Consider the following 15,831-nt stretch of genomic DNA (forward strand, 5'->3'; position numbering starts at 1 on the left):
ACCCCTGGGACTCACGTCTCGCGTAGAGAGGGGGAGGGCAGTGAGTTTGCTTGCTGTGTTGGCCGAGAGAGCAACAGAAGAGATTGTCTTGGGGGTGATTCTTAGGCCTAATTTTAAGTAGGCTTAGCCTATCTTTTGCGGGATTAAGTTTCACATGAACAAACCCCAAGATTGGAGGCTTTGCCTATTGCTTTGGTTGTTCCCTCTGCCTGTGAGAATATCAAGAATTCTCCACTTGGGGAAGTTGAATTTTCCCCCTTTCTCGCCATTCCCCCTAGGGAACTCTGCAAATACTTCCCTGTTCACTGTTCAAATGCTCTGGGATTTATTTGGGCATCACTCTGCACAAAACCTACAAAATCTCATACCCTACGCAAGGTTCCAAATACTATGGTGTTCAATTAAGCTGTCCATATAAGTTATATAAGGAAATGCACTAGTCAAAATAAAAATTTTGTACCAAATAAACATTTTTTGCTTGTGAATGACTGAAGTTTGTTAATTTTTTGCATCTGTTCATAAGGAATATTAGTATGTAATTTTCTTATATCTTTGGTTTTGATATCAGAGTAATACTGATCTCTTAGAATGAGTTGGAGAGTCTCTTTTCTGTTTTCTGGAAGAATTTCTATAGAATTGGTAATATTTCTTCCATAAATGTTTGACAGAACTCACCATTGCAGCCTTCGAAGCTTGGAATTTTCTTTGTGGGAAGATTTTCAACTCTAAATTAAATTTCTTTAACAGATACATAGCTATTTAGGTTATCTGTTTTTTCCTTTTTAAAAAATTTTTACTGATGCAACAATGTACAAGCATATACATTCTTAACATACAAGCATTCTGTACATGGTGTATAATTAGTGGCTCACAATATCATCGCATAGTTGTATATTCATCACCAAGATCATTTTTAAAAACATTTGTATCACTCCAGAAAAAGAAATAAAAGGAAAAAAGAAAAAACTCATATATACCATGCCCCTTACACCTCCCTCTCATTGACCACTAGCATTTCTATCTATGCAATATGTATATTTTTTAATTTTAACATTTGTTCCCCCTATTATTTATTTATTTTTAATCCATATGTTTTACTCAGCTGTCCATACTGTAGATAAAAGGAGCACCAGACACAAGGTTTTCACAATCACACAGTCACATTGCGAAAGCTGTGTCATTATACAGACATCTTCAGGTAACATGGCTCCTAGAACACAGCTCTACAATTTCAGGTACTTCTCTCTAACCCAATGCACCTTAATCTAAAAAGAGGATATCTATATAATGCGTAAAAATAACCTCCAGGATAACCTCTCGACTCTGTTTGAAATCTCTCAGCCACTGACACTTTATTTTGTCTCATTTCTTTTCCCCTTTTTGGTCGAGAAGGCTTTCTTAATCCCTTGATGCGGAGTCCCAGCTCATTCGAAAATTTCTGTTGCCAGGAAGTTTTATACCCCTGGGAGTGACATCCCATGTAGAGATGGGGAAGGCGATGAGTTTGCTTGTCATGTTGGCTGCTAGAGAGAGATAGGCCACTTCTGAGCAACAAAAGAGGTTCTCTGGGGATGAGTCTTATGCCTAATTTGAAGTAGGCTTAGTCTGTCCTTTGAGGAGATAAGTTTCATATGAACAAACCCCAAGACTGAGGGCTTGGCCTGTTGATTTAGTTGTCCCCACTGCTTGGAGAATGTCAGGAAAAGTTGAATTTTCCCCTTTCTCCCCATTCCCCCAAGGGGACTTTGCGAATACATTTTTATTCAGTTTTCATATCACTCTGGCATTTATTGGGGCATTGTTCTGGGATTTATTGGGGCATCCCTCTGGACAAACCTACAAAATCTCATGCCCTACTCAAGATTCCATGAAATTATGGTGTTCAAATAAATTGGCCATACAAATTAAGTTAGGTAATGCACTACTCAGATATAAATTTTATACCAAATAAAATCTCTCCCTTTCATGTCACACAGAAGTTGAAGTTTTAAAATATGGCCCATATTATCCTTTACCCTGTATTCTAATTTATCTTAGTCCCATCCAAATCAACTTCCTTCCTATCTATAGTTGAAGTCTGATCACTTTTTCACCCTATTAACATTTGCAGTAGGGGTAATGCTGACTTTCATAACTTCCATGCGCTACCTCAGGGACTTAGGTGTCACATACATACCCAAAGTTTCAAGGAACAACCAGGTTATACTCAAATAGTTCAGTATCTCCAAATTTAGAAGTAATGGTACAATTCTTGAATATATGTGACTGCTCTAAGAGTTTACAATCTAGACCTTTTATAGGCCTAAATCTGATAATGCATGTTCTCAACTTTAGTTCTGCAAGTTTTATATTATAGTTAGTCCATATGAGTGAGGCAAAATAATATTTGGCTTTTTGTTTCTGCCATTTCATTCAACACATGAGACCCTGCTTTTTTTTTTTTAAAGGCTGGAATTCTAAGAATTTGTTCAGATAAATTTTTGAGAGAGAATCCGGTACCTCAATGATGGTTTGGAAGGAATGAGGGAGAATGTGACAGTAAGGATTCCCAGGTTTCTGGTTTGAACACTAGCTACATAGATGATGGTCCTGTTTTTTGAGATGAGAAAGACTGAAGGAGTAATGCATTTAGGGCTTATGAGTTCGTTTGGACATGTTAAATTTTAGGCTAGTTGTTTGCCTTAATGTACTAAGTGCTTACGGTTATTTGGAGGAAGTATGTCTCAACGTTAAATAACAGGCCTGAGGTTGCATAACTAGTTAATGGCAGAATTAGAATTCAAACCTAGGGCCCTCTGATCCAAAGCCGATGTTGTCATCACTTATGCTGTACTGTATCTTGAAGGCAGAAAAACATGCGTGGCTTTGACTATAACGTTCTATGTTCCCTACGTGCCAGTGTAAATATGTAGTAGAGTTTGCACGTTCAGATGATTACTGAGTCCAGGCGGGTAACTGTGAGTCAGATGGTAACATTAGAGAGAGTGGTGACTTCGGTGGTGAATTGCAAAGCACATGCCTTGTCTAGAGGCATGCCCTGCTTATCAGTTCTAATAGATTGTTACCATGGGGGAATATGGGCCAGGTATTGCCAGATCTTCTGATTTTTTTAAGAGAGGTCAGAAATCTGGATTTTTATGTAAAGTCTTCTGATTTAGAAATGTTAGCAGCTATCCTTTAACACAGTATAGGCCAACCTTGTGTGGGTTCACCAAACATCTATGTGCTAGATTATACTCAGCAGGCAACCTTTATTATAGGGTTATGCCAGGTATACTGAGAAAGCTACAGTAGACTTACATGATGGGGAAAAAGGTGTTAGCTATGTATAATAAGTATATTACAAACTTTCAGATATGGGAAGCTTGGTTTGAGCATAGTGTTTAGTGAGCCTAGTGTTTGAGTTCAGTTTTCATAAGGACCGGTTAATTAGAGATTAGGGGGTTAGGTAGAATTGTTCCCTGCAGCTTTTTGCCTCCTAATTGCATGCTTTCATTTGCAGATAGCACCAGGTATGAGTATGTGGCTTTTTGAGTGAAACCTCCAATCCAAATGAAAAGAAACCTTCAAGGAACAATTTCTACAACAGTGAGTGTGCAGAGTCATCTGTATGCATAATATGGAACGTTCTCAACCCAGAGTTAGCTGAATGGTTGCTGTGTTGACAAAGAGTGGTGAGTCTTTCTCCCAGTGATAATTAAATAACTTAAATCCGTTGCTTAAAAAGAAAACTGTTTTTTCTATATTCTTAGCGTTTATTGAGTGTCAAATAGTAATTAATTTTTGTGTTATAAGAGAATGACAGCACGCAATTTAAGAGAATTCTTTAACCCCAACAGCATGTTTAATGTATAATTGCAGAGTTTGATATTCTTCTTACAATTAGGTGCTTCCTTTGTCTGTGTAATTTTCTCTTTTATTTTTCCTCTGTTTCAAATAATCCATTCTCCAAAGGCCTGTCTTTGAAATACTCAGCTAATACTGAAGTGGTGGTCATGATATTTACCAGTATCCACGTTATTCTCTCAGTGGTAGGTCTCGCTTCCTTCGGTAGTGATTATTTTAGGAATGAACATGTGATCCATTTTTGGCCAATGACAAATAAAGGGGAAGACAGCAAGAGGCTTCTGGGAAACTTTTCTTGCTTTTGAGAAAAAGAAGGAAAAGAGGTAGTCCCTTTTTGGTCCCTTTTTTTCCCCAGAGCTGGTTATATCTGGATGTGACATATGGAACTACTGCAGCCATCTTGTCAGTAACCCGAAGGTAATGCCCATACCTGAAGGATGGCAGAGCCAAGAAAACTACAGAGAAACAGAACTAGAGCCCTCTTTACTATGCCTGGAGCCACCTTACCTATTAACTCCTTAGCTATATGGGATAAATTTCTTTATTGTTTAAGCAGCATTCACAGAAAGATTCCCTAAAGTGTGTATCTAGTTCTGCGTTTAGCATCTAGTTGTATGTGTTTGTTGGAAGGATTGGGTGTAGTAGTAGGAGTTTTGTCAGAAAATGGATTATCTAGTTGTTTACTGTAAAGCTCTATGAAACAAAATCATTTATTTTCCTAACTCAAGATATCCATGTACTCTTCTCTCATTTCTTTTAAGTACTGCTATTATAATCTTGAAAAAACATGAAGAACCAATTTTTCTTCCTGAAAATTTGAGATGTTGTTTCCAATTATATTAAGAAGGGAGCTCATAATAAACTTGTGTTGTAATCTGGTGATATGTTCTGAATTCTTCATGCAGTGATTTTTACAATCAGGGAAAAATTTACTTTGTATTCCTTGATGGGTTTTGATTAAAATCTGGGAGAATAACTTTTTAAGAAGATGAGAAAAGTCACATGATGTGCTTGACTGATCAGTTTAAATGTAGTAATACCCCTTTCAGTGTCTTAGTTTGGTTTTCAGTGTCTTCGTTTGGCAAGGCTGCTATGACAATACCACACAGTGTCTTGACTTAAACAGCAAGAATGTATTGTCTTACAGTTTAGTGACTACAAGTCCAGAATCACTGTGAAAGGAAGGCCGTTCCTTCTCCTGGGGTTGGTGGTGTTCTGGTCACGGCAGTCTTCCATCACGTGGGTGTCCTTGGTCGTCTTCTGTGGCTTTCTCTGACTTTCTCTGGCTTCTGCATCTTCTGGTTTCTCTGTTTCCGAATTTCCTCCCTTTTTAGGTCCTCCAGTAATACTCATTAAGACCCACCCCAGATTGAAGTTGACCACGTCTTAACTAATAATAAAATCTTTAAAAGGTCCTATTTACAAGTAGGTCTACACTCAGAACACAGACTAAGATTAAGGACACATTTTTTGTGGGGTAGGTGATTCAGTCTCTTGATTAACAGAAGAAATTTAAATCACTAAGATCAACTTTAAAATGCATTATCTCATATGTATTATGAAGAGTAAGGAACATGCATCTTAGCCTAAGGCACTTGTGGCAAGCATGTCACGGAGACCAAAACAATCAGAATGAATCTTAGGATATTAGTTGAGAAATGGCTGATTCTCAGCGCTGCCCCTGGAGGACATGGAAGCATTATGACAGCATAGGTGTTGAAGTTCAGTCTTTGTGCATATCCATGAGTATTTTTTGAAAATTGATTCTTGGAGGTGGGATTTTCAGTGTTAAAGGCTTTTTAGCACTTTGTTAGGTTATTGGACTGTTCTAGGATGATCAGAGTGACTTTTTTCTGACCTCATTCAGTCCTTGGTACATTGTAATTTTTTTTTAGTCTGCCAGTTTGGGCAAAAAATACTTGTTATTATCTTCATTTTTATTTATTTGGTATTGAGATTTAATATTTTTCATGTATCTATTACCTGTTTTTGTCTCATTTTTCCTTTAGGATTTTAAAAATTTGTAAGTGGTCTTTATATGTCTGTTCATTTGAAAGGGATATATAGTGAATTAAAAAGATGAGCTCTGGAGCCAGATTGTTTGCATTTGAATCATGATTCCGATATGAGCAAATTTGCACCTTAATTTTTTTCATATGTAAAATAGGAATACTAATAGTATCTGTTCATAAAATTGTTGTGAACATTAACAAGTTAATATACAGCAAGCACTGACAAGTATCTGATACACAGTAAGCAGAGTAAGGCACATATGAATGTAAATATGTCAACAAAGTTATAGCTTTAATAAACAAATACTAAAAATGGGCTTAGAAATCCAAATGTTAGTAAAGATAAATTCTTGGTGGTGTAATAGATGTATAATGCAATAATACATTGAATTGTGGTAATCTTAAATTTTTTGAGTTATTATCCTCAACATTTAAAATAGGATATTACATTTCTCAAGTGATAGCCTTAGTCTATTCAACATACTTACTGTATTAGTGAAATACACCTTTTAAAATATGCCACTTGAAATTATATTGCCTTTATAATCCTGGCATTATCGTTAAGAATTAATTTTTACTTTATTTCTCATTTTAAAAACTTGCGAGTACCTTTCCCTTCACCAGTCAATATACTTAAAGAGGGCTGAAGCACAATGTAGTGCTTACTCATAGCTTTTTTTTTTTTTTGGGTGCATGGTTCAGGAATCGAACCCGGGTCCTCCCGCCTAGAAGGCAGGCATTCTAACCACTGAACTACCCATCATGATACCTTTTTGCTCAGTACACTGAAGAGTAACTATGATTAGATTGAATCGAGTGTTTGCTATTTCTTTCAACTCTGTGTCAAGGTCAAGAGGCATATTTATCAATGATAATTTTATTTTATTTTCCTTCCTTTATTAGAGAAGTTGTGGGTTTACAGAACAGTCATGCATAAAACACGGGATCCCATATACTACCTGTGTTGGTTAGGTTCATGTGTCTACTTGGGCAGGTGATGGTGCCCAGTTGTCTGGTCAGGCAAATGCCTAACAGTTATTGGGAAGACATTTTGTGGACTTAAATCATCAGTCAGTTGATTGCATCAGTGGTTGATACATCTATGATCAACTGAGAGTGTCTTCTGCAGTGGGAAATCCAATTAGGTTGCTCTCATCTAACTAGCTGGATTTAATCCATTCAGTTGAAAACTTTTAAGGGAGAGATGACAATTTCAGCTGTCAGAAGAGAGAACTTTAATCTCTACTTCAGCCAGAGAGAAAACTTCATCACTGCTTCAGCCAGTCAGCCTCTCCTGGGAAATTCATCAAAAACCTTCATTATTGTTGCCAGCTCATGGCCTGCCCTACAAAATTTGGACTCTTACATGCCCACAGTTGTGTGAGACCCTTTTATAAAACCTCATATTTACATGTCTCCTGTTGGTTGTTTTCCCCTAGAGAATCCTGACTGATACACTTCCCTATCACCAATACCTTGCTTTGATGTGAAACATTTGTTACAATTGATGATAGCACATTCTTATAATTTAATTGTTAAAGTCTACAGTTTAACGTAAAGTTTACTGTTTGTGTAATCCATGGATTTTTAAAAAATATTTATTCTTTACCATATATACAATCAAACATTTTCCCTTTTAGTCATATTCCGATATATATTTCAGTGCTGTTAAATGCATTTACAATGTTGTGCTACCATCACCACGATCCGTTACCAAAAAATCCCATAATTCCAAATAGAAACAGTGTACAACTTAAGCCTTAACTTCTCATTGCCTACCCTCCCCCATTCCCTGGTAACCTGTATTCTAGGCTCTGATATTTGAGTTTGCTTATTCTAATTGTTTAAAGTCAGTGAGACCATACAATATTTGTCCCTTTTTTGTCTGGTTTATATTACTCAATATGATGTCTTCAAGGTTCATCCATGTTGTAGCATGTATCAGGACTTTATCTTTCTCATAGCTGAATAACTTCCCATTATATGTGTATACCACATTTTATTTATCCATTCATTCATTGTTAGATGCTTCAGTCTTTCGACAATTGTGAATAATGCTGCTATGAACATTTGTGTGCAAATATCTGTTCAAACACCTGCTTTCAATTTTTCTGGATATATGCCTTGTAGTGGGATTGCCAGGTCATATGGTAGTTCTATACTTAGCTTTCTGAGGAACCAAACTGTTTTTCACAGTGGCTGTACCATTTTACATTGCCACCAGCAGTGAATGAGTGCTGTATCTTTTCCAACACTGGTTATTTCCAATTGTGGTATCTCATTATGGTTTCGATCTGCATTTCCCTGAAGGCTAACAGTGTTGATCATCCTTTCATGTGCTCTCTGGCCATTTGTTTATCTTCTTTGGGGAGATGTCTATTCTAGTCTTTTAAACATTTTTAAATTGGGTTGTTTGTCGTTTGTTGAATAATTTCATTGTATATATTCAATATTAGTCCTTTATTGGAGATGTGGTTTCCAAATATTTTCTCCCATTGCTTTCATGATAAGGTCTTTTGAGGAACAAAAATGTTTTATTTTTAATTTTTTTCGTGCAAAAACATTTTTTAATTTGTACATTTAGTCACTATCATTACACACTCTAGGCGTTCTTAGATTATACCATCTCAGTCTTTATCATCCTATCTTTCCTTCTGATTTTATTTGTGCCCACAGCCCTCCTCCCTCTATCATTCTCACATTCGGCGTGCTAACATTATTGTATTACAGTTAGGTAGTGTTGTGCTATCCATTTCTGAGTTTTTACAATCAGTCCTTTTGTACAATCTGTATCCCTTCAGCTCCAGTTACCCAAAATCTATCTTTTTTCTCTCTCTTGGTGGTCTGTGTTCTTAGCTGAAATTCTCCAAGTTCATTCACTAATGTTAGTTCATGTCAGTGAGAGCGTACAGCATTTGTCCTTTTGTTTCTGGCTAATCTCACTCAGTATAATGTCCTCAAGGTCTATCCATGTTGTTACATACTTCATAACTTTATTCTGTCTTACAGCTGCATAATATTCCATCGTATGTATTTATTTTTATTTTTAAGAAAGTTTTTATTTTGATGAGGTCCCATGTATATTTATTTTCTTTTGTTGCTTGTGCTTTGGGTGTAAAGTCTAAAAAACCATTGCCTAACACAAAGGTCCTAAAGATGCTTTCCTACATTTTCTTCTAAGAATTTGATAGTTGAACTTCTTATGTTTAGATATTTGATCCATTTTGAATTAATTTTTGTATATGATGTAAGGTAAAAGAACAGTAGTTTTTTTTTTTTCAAAGAGAGAAAAAGTTTATTACTAGACACATAGTAAGAGAATAGATGGCCTATCGGCCCAAAATCTTTCTCTTGAAACTACAGTCATTTTGATATTTTTATTAGGGAAAAAGATGGTCAGGGTTTAGGATAATGAACACAGTGGCCTCAGATGATATAATTAAAGATGATCTAATTATTGAGTATGCACTGATTGATTACATGCCTAGTTACAGAACATATGTAAGAAAATGACAAAATGAGGTATAGGTGACTTGTAGGTTAAAATCTAAGCTACTGCGCATGTCAGGTGGGGCAATTTTGGTTAGATCCAGTCTTGGTCATTAAGATAACTTTGGACTTGGTGAGTTAGTTCTGGGTTGACCCAAGATCCTTCACTAATAAACGTTAGGGGCTGTTTTTAGTGTTTACAAGACTCTGAAGTCGAACAACTGGATAACTGGGTACAAATGAAGGTTAGTCACAAGGTTTTTTTTGTGTGTGTGTATGATTTTTTCATTAGAATTTTTTTTATCATCACAATCGACTTCCTTTTTTGTGAAAAATAACATATGCAAAAAAGCAATAAATTTCAAAGCACTTTGAAACAATTAGTTATAGAGCAGATTTTAGAGTTTGGTATGGGTTGCAGTTCCACAATTTTAGGTTTTTAGTTCTAGCTGCTCTAAGATACTTAAAAAGAGATATCAATATAATGATTCAGCAATCATGCTCATTTATTAAACCCTGCCTTCTCTGTATAACTCCACCATCACCTTTGAGCTTTCTCCCACTCTTTAGGGGTATTTGGGCTATGCCCATTCTAGCTTTTTCATATTGGAAGGGGCTGCCGATAATATGGAATAGGGAGATGGAACTAGTTGATGTTCTGGAGAGGCTGGGCCCTCTGCATTTCAGGCTTATCTGGTCCAGGGCCCATCCTGTAGGTTGTAAATTTCTGGAAAGTTACCCTAGTGCATGGAACCTTTGTAGAATCTTAGATACCATCCTAGGTGTTCTTCAGGATTAGAAGGCATGGTTTTGGCAGGCTATGATAGGTAGCAACGTCTAACTGAAGCTTGCGTAAGAGTGACTGCCAGGGAAGCCTCTTGACTCTATTTGAACTCTCTCAGCAACTAATACCTTATTTCTTACCTTTCTTTTCCTCCTTTTGGTCAGGATGGCATTGTTGATCCCTCGGTTCATCCCTGGAAGTCATCTCCCACGCTGTCAGGGAAACTTTCACCCCTGAATGTCATGTCCCACATGGGGGGAGGGCAATGATTTCACTAGTCATATCCCACATAGTGGGGAAGGCAATAGTTTCACTAGTTTTTACAATCACAGGGGCAGAAGATAAAGGCTATACAATCATTATCAGAGATCAAGGCAGCTGGATTACAATTTAGGGATTTCAGGTATTCCCCTCTGTCTATTCCAGTATACCAGAAGGCAAAAGGAATATTTATATAATGATTCGATAATCAAAATCATCCCCTAAATCCTGATTTCTTGGTTTCAATTCCTCCCTCTCATTTGATAATTCTCTCTCAATCTTTATTTTAAATTAAAAAATATATATTTTTATTGACAAAACAACATACAAACATTCTTAACATGTGAACATTCCGTAATTGGTGTACAATCAGTGGCTCACAATAGCATCACCTAGTTGTGTATTCATCACTGTGATCATTTCTTAGAACATTTGCGTCACTTCAGAAAAGGAATTAAAAAGAAAAAACTCACGCATACCATACTCCTTGCCCCTGCCTGTCATTGACCACTAATATTTCCATCTACCCAATATATTTTAACCTTTGTTCCCCCTATTTTTTCCCTGTACCCCTTACTACTCCCTTTCATTGATCCCTAGTATTTCAGTCTACTCAGTTTATTTTAACATTTATTCCCCCATTATTTATTTTTTAATCCATATTTTTTACTCATCTGTCCATATCTTACATAAAAGGAGCATCAGACTCAAGGTTTTCGCAATCACACAGTCATATTGCGAAAGCTATATCATCATACAATCATTTTCAAGAAGCGTGGCTACTAGACCACACCTCTGTCTACGATTTCAGTCACTCCCCTCTAACCACTCTAATACACCTTAAACTAAAAAGGAAATATTTATATAATGTGTAAGAATAATCTCCAGGATAACCTCTCGACTCTGTTTGAAATCTCTCAGCCACTGAACTTTATTTTGTTTCATTTCTCTCTTCCCTCTTTCAGTCAAGAAGGTTTTCTCAATCCCTTGATGCTGAGTTCCAGCTCATTCTAGGATTTCTGTGCCACATACCAGAAAGGTCCACACCCCTAGGAGTCAAGTCCCATGTAGAGAGGGGAAAGGCAGTGAGTTTGCTTGCTGTGTTGTCTGAGTCTCTCTCAATCTTGAGAGATAAACGGGTAACTGCTTTCAGACTGAAAAGGAATATTGTTATGAAGGGGCAAAGGGATGAAACTATGAAACCAGTTGGTCTTGGAGAGTCCAATATTTCTGGGTTTCAGAGCGTCTTTGGCATTGAAACAACCTGGAGGTTTTAAGTCAAAAAACAAACTCAGTAAGTAAAATGTTATAGAGCCAAGGGTATCTTTCAGGGTTTCCAGAAATACTGTTGTCAAAGTGTTGTGACAGTTTGAAATATCTGGCTAAAACTTACGTAAGAGTAACCTCCAGAATGACCTCTTGAATTGATTTGAAATCTATTAGCCATTGAACCTCTATTTCTTTCCCCTCTTTTGGTCAGTGAATCCACAATGCCAGGGCCAGGCTCATTCTTGGAACTTATGTCTCATGTTGCTAGGGCCAATTATGTCACATGATATTAGGGTCAGTTATGTTCTGTGATGCCAAGACTAGTTATGATTCATGATACCAGGGTCAGGCTTATACCCCTGGAAATTATGTCCTACCTAGGTCAGAGTTTGGCTTAGAGAGAGAGAGACCACATTTGAGCAATAGAAGAGATTTTCTGCAGATGACTTGTAGGCACTAATTTTTTCTTTTAATTTTTATCAATAAAACCAATCAACATATAAACATGAACATTCTTAACATGAACATTCCATACTTGGTGTGTGTGGTAGTTAGATTCACTTGTCAACTTGGCCAGGTGAAGGCACCTAGTTCTGTTGCTGTGGACATGAGCCAGTGGTAGGTGAACCTCATCTGTTGCTCATTACATCTGCAGTCGGCTAGGAGGCATGCCTGCTGGAGTGAATGACGTTTGACTTAATTGGCTGGTGCTTAAATGAGAGAGTGCAACCTAGCACAGCCCAAGCAGCTCAGCATACCTCATCTCAGCACTCACAGCTCAGCCCAGGCCTTTGGAGATGCAGAAAGGAAATCACCCCAGGGAAAGTTGTTGGAACCCAGAGGCCTGGAGAGAAGGCCAGCAGAGATTACCCTGAGCCTTCCCACCTAAGAAAGAACCTCAGTGGAAAGTTAGCTGCCTTTCCTCTGAAGAAGTGACAAAATAAATCCCCTTTTATTAAAAGCCAATCCGTCTCTGGTGTGTTGCATTCTGGCAGCTAGCAAACTAGAACAGTGTGTAATCAGTGGCTCATGATATTGTCATATAGTTGTATATTCGTCACCATGATCATTTCTCAGAATATTTACATCACTCCAGAAAAAGAAGAAAAAAGAAAAATATCATACATACTATACCCCTTACCCGTCCCTCTCATTGACCACTAGTATTTCCCTCTACCCAATTTATTTTAACATTTTTCCCCCTATTATTTATTTAGGCACTAATTTTAAGTAGGTTCAGTTTGCTGTTACAGAAATAAGTTTCACAAGGGCAAGACTTGAGGTTGAGTCCTTTGCTTATTAAATTGGAAGCCCTTCTTTTTAAAGAAAATGTCAGGAATTCCCCAGCTGGGGAAGTTTAATAGTTCTGTTTCTCCCAGCCCCTCAAGGGACTTTGCAAACACGCCTCCATTTTTTGCCCAAAATACTTGGAAATGAATTATGGTATAACATTTAACTTGTGCAGAATATTAAGATTTTATTCCATATTCCAGTTCTTTATCCGAAGAAGCTGAATTAGATTGTTCAAATAAACTGACTAGATATACTCAATTAGTGTGCTATAGAAAATCCAAATTTATAGAAAAATAAACGTTTTTCTTTTTGTCTCACACAAAAGTTAAATCTTTAAAATACAGACATATTATTCTTTACCTTGTATATTGATTTATCTTAGTTTTAACCAGATCAGTCTCATTACATCTTTAGTTGCAGTTTGATCTTTTTCAGGTTTTTTTTTTTTTTTTTAACAGTTGCTGTTATGCTGCCTGTCAAAGCTGGAGAACTGAATCTGAGTCTCAGGTATCACACAGATACTTAAAGTTCCAGGAAATTACTAGGTTATACAAAGAGCAGAGCATATCAGAATTTAAAGATAACAGTTAAAACTGACAATCTAAGCTCTAATTTTATAAGCATTTTTTAATGAAGCTACTTTCAGAAATAAAAACATTAGATAGTCATTTTATATTAACACGGCAGTTTTCTTTATGAATGATGCAGTGTGTGATCTGACATTCAAGTACAACCTCATAAACCATCTAGCACATCCCTCCTTATTATATGTATAACTGTTAATGCTAGTTTATATCATGATTGACAAAGCATTTATTACTGAATTACCTTTTTTTCTGAAATCATTAAGAGAACCAAAGTTGTTGAATTGTTCTCCCACAAATACCAGTAGCTGCGTTGCCTTCAGCGTGTCAGTGGTTTCATTTGCTTGTTGAAGAAGAAATGTCACTAGGCTTACATGTGACAATAATTGCTCTTCCACATTGTGTCGGTGTTGCCATGTGATGTGTGGTGATGTAATTTGATGGACTTTTGCCAACAGCTCCTTTTACATTCTCATTGAGACTATGGCATTAATTTTGCAGATACTTTTACAAATCAGCAGTAGTATGAGACTTATTTTTGCTCGGAGGAATGTATTTTGATGCTTTCATAGCTTTATGCTTTTGATATTTTTAGTGATAAGATATGTAAGCTTCATTTGGAACCACATTTTATGCCTTTTCTGGGGAGGGGGTGAATATGTGGTTGTTTTACCAGAACTGTCACCACACTTCCAGGAATGTGTTATGGCTTCATTTTGTAATGTTTGAGTATTTTAGAAAACTGGAATTTGTTATAAATTGGAATTCAGCTGATTGGGTGGGATGGGGGAGGGAGTAGGAGAGGCAAATTGATAGTTAATTATCCCAGTATAGTTTGTTAAATGAATACCTCTTTTACCCCAACAGGATGACATTTTTATCATTTATTAAATTCTTATTGTAGTTTCTTTGTGGATTCCTTATTCTGTGCTGCTGTTCTGTTTATGTACATCTGTTTTAATTATTCTAGCTTTTAAAATACATTTAATATATCTTATAGCTCTGTTCTTTTTTTTCAGAATAATCTTGAATAATTCTTATATTTTTATATTTCCTTGTGGATTTTAGAATCAGTTTGTCTAGTTCTCAAAAAAATTCTCTTAAATATACTCTTGATCTTTTCTTGTGTCCTTTCATATGTTTCATAGGTCTTGTGTATTTCTCCTAAAGATTCTTCCTAGTTATTTGATCTCTTTTACATTGTAAGTGGGATTCTTTTTTTTTCCATTTAATGTCTCCCTTGCTTATTGTTAGCATTAGGAAAATTATTACTTTGTTAAGTTTTAGTTAGCCACCTTGCTAAATTCACTTAATATTTCTAATTGCTTCTCAGTTGATTCACTTAGCTTTTCTGGGAATGTAGTCCTTATTTGTAACTAAACAATTTTGCTTTATATTTTTCCAAACTTTATATCTTTCGTATTGCTTTTCTTACCAGTTGCACTGGCTAGAACTTCTAGAACATTTTGTTGTAATGAGCATGCTTGTCTTGTTCATTAATTTAATACTTCTAATGTTTTACTAATTGCTTACATTAATTGGAATATTTGTATTATCTCACCATTGGTCATGAAGCTGGCCTTTTAGTTTTCTTTATAATAAAATATAAAGGAAATACCAATTTACTTGTGTTTTATGAGGGAATTTAAAAAAAATCAGAAGTATATATCAATATTATCGATTCCATTTTGATATCTGTGTATGCCAGGTTTTAAAATGTTAATTGTTGCCATCTCTTAATTACTAAATTATTTCTACCTGATTATGCTGTACTTCACTTTAAGTCTTTGGTAGTCTGTAAACTTCTTCCTTACCTGTTAAATTAAAGATATGGTGCTTATTTTTATTTTTATATTTATATTTAAAATATCTATTATATTTCTACAATTTGTTGCCTTATGTATAATTTATTTACAATGTCCTATATTAAAAATATTTATGTAGATAGCCCTAGCATAAATTAGGAGCTCAATAAATATTTGTTGAATGAGTTCATTTTTATTATCTGATTAGCGAGAATCTTGATAGATTATTTTTTAGGGTGATAAGCGATTATCTGTTTTAGAAGTGGAGAAAACTCAGAAAATATATGTCTAGTAGTAACAATTGCAGTTTCCTGATTTAGTGGTCATATGGCTGATCTCTGATTCTTCATTTTTCCTATTCTGACTTTATAGCATCTTGCTCTGAATTCCAATCTGCTAGAGCTGTCTGTCAAGTTAGGTATTTAAAATACACACACACACGAAGAATAATTTGTTCAACATATGTGGGAGAGTGGGGAAATGTGTAT

General features: G+C 36.0%; 1 protein-coding gene across 7 annotated transcripts in view; it reads left to right on the top strand.

Annotated features, from left to right (window-relative positions):
• The window catches only part of CDC42SE2 (CDC42 small effector 2), a 130,276-nt gene that overhangs the window by 38,688 nt on the left and 75,757 nt on the right, over window positions 1–15,831 (top strand). For 6 of the 7 annotated variants that reach the window (XM_077138368.1, XM_077138366.1, XM_077138367.1 and 3 more), the window contains exon 2: window positions 3,503–3,674. The exons of the other annotated variant lie outside the window; for it this stretch is intronic. The gene's annotated coding sequence lies outside the window, so the exon portion shown is untranslated. The remainder of the gene's footprint in view (window positions 1–3,502; window positions 3,675–15,831) is intronic. 7 annotated transcript variants of the gene reach the window in all.

Source organism: Tamandua tetradactyla, chromosome 20 (genome assembly GCF_023851605.1).
Source record: "Tamandua tetradactyla isolate mTamTet1 chromosome 20, mTamTet1.pri, whole genome shotgun sequence".
Lineage (NCBI taxonomy): Eukaryota > Metazoa > Chordata > Mammalia > Pilosa > Myrmecophagidae > Tamandua > Tamandua tetradactyla.